This window comes from Prenolepis imparis, unplaced genomic scaffold, assembly GCF_030444845.1.
Source record: "Prenolepis imparis isolate NDT839.2.m4 unplaced genomic scaffold, iyPreImpa1.0 SCAF_1, whole genome shotgun sequence".
Classification (NCBI taxonomy): Eukaryota; Metazoa; Arthropoda; class Insecta; order Hymenoptera; family Formicidae; genus Prenolepis; species Prenolepis imparis.
The window spans coordinates 25,926,286-25,928,075 of record NW_028141159.1 but is presented as its reverse complement, the minus strand read 5'-3'; the positions used below and the strand labels follow the sequence as shown (position 1 = coordinate 25,928,075).

The following is a 1,790-nucleotide window of genomic DNA, read 5'->3' as shown; positions in this document are numbered from 1 at the left end:
GTTCCGATAATTCAGGAACTGATTTTTCAATATTGGATTTCTCTTTTGAATATGAAATTGCAGATTGAGCATTATCATGTGCACTGTCCCTTTTAATATAATTCTTATAAAAATTTATTCTTGAACGAATTAACTGGTTTTTTCTCCGTTTTGATAAAAAACACATGTCCATCGATATTTTTTCTAAGTATATAATCCTAAATAATCATATTACAGAATTAAATATTTAAAATTTGTGTATGTATATGTATGCGAGTAGTAATACTATGAGAGTTCTAACTCAGGTCCTCTGAGGGGGGTGCGGGGCGCGGGGGGTTCTCCGTGGCGAGGGGTATGACGTCACGCGGGGCGGGGGTATCTCGTAGGCGCGGGGGCTGACGTCACGCGGGTGGAGGGGGATGTTGTGACAAAGGAGGGAGGGAGGGGGGGGGGGTCTAAGCATGTTCGGCAACTGATTATCTTTGTGATTTATGGCTACCCGAAGCCATAAAACTGTTTTTCATTTTATGGACATTTTATCATTAGGAAAGGAATGAAGATTTTAAGCCGACGCTGCGACGAACATGTCAAACGTTATTTATAGGGATGCAAATGTAAAAGCGTTGACGTTCAGCAGCTTTGTACCCTCGCGGAAAATCGGTCGTAAACGAGAGCGAAACATTTTCCTAAATATCTTTTAAGGAAGAATTGCGATAATTTTGAGAGGGACGGGGGTTGAAGCTTATGGAGAGAGAGAGTCTGTCTCCACATCAAAAAGTCTCGAACAGTCGCCGAGCGAAGTGAGTGTAAAAAAATAGTGAAAAAAATGACTGGAGGTTTTCTGCGCCGTACGCTCCCCGAAATAGTAAGTTGTACAATTTATTTAAAACTATTGTACAGAATATTGCAATATGTTTAGATATATATTAAATATTCATATTTTTCAGATGATCTATAACATTGTGCAAAATTTACGGCCGCAACACGTGGTGGAGCAAAGTTTAACTGAACGAGAGTGGGTGAGAATGCTGAGGTGGGAACATCGACAAATGTTTGCAGAAATGTGGTGCGAAATAGCAGAGGCGCGGGAAATGGATGCCAATAACAGTTGGCTATGGGAGAACATGTATGCTCTTCGGGAACTGTTTGGCCTAGAGCCATATCCACCAGAACCTGTGGTGGAAAATTGGAACTAGTAAGTATTTCTTTTTAATTATAAATTATTAAAATAATTAATAAAAATTTTCTGTTATGCAGGAGTCCCCGCCCAGCCGTCGCCTCCGCTTCTCACAGCACCTAGCATTCGGCTGCCTCACCGCCTCGCATCCACAATCGTCGGCTTTACCATAGCCACCTCCATCACCGACAATTTTTATATATTATGATATTCATTTATATTTTCATCTTTATATTTTCATCTTTATATTCTTATTTTTATATTCATTTATATATATTTTTTAAAAATTTTATATCCATTTTATATTCACATTTATATATTCACATTTATATACATTTATATCCATTTATATTCTTTTAAACACACACACACACACACACACACACACACACACACACACACACACACACACACACACATACACAAATGTATAATACACATTTATTCATAATTAAAAATAATTAATATTAAATTAATATATTCATTTAAAAATTCCTCTTCTTTTCCTTCACTGCGTCATCTCTCGCATGCGCCTCTCGCTATCTCTGTCTCTCGCGTTCACCTCGCGCTCTCTCTTTCTCTCCTAAGCGCTATCTCTAGCAGTCCCTAACCTCGCGTCATCTCTCTCTCTCTC

At 38.6% G+C, this 1,790-nt stretch overlaps 1 long non-coding RNA gene across 1 annotated transcript; it reads left to right on the top strand.

The window, feature by feature from the left end:
- The first annotated feature begins 519 nt into the window (after positions 1-519).
- Positions 520-1,508, top strand: LOC145943556 (uncharacterized). Its single transcript, XR_014426537.1, has 2 exons — positions 520-1,174; positions 1,237-1,508. It is a non-coding gene; the product is annotated as an uncharacterized LOC145943556 (long non-coding RNA).
- The last annotated feature ends 282 nt before the right edge of the window (positions 1,509-1,790 follow it).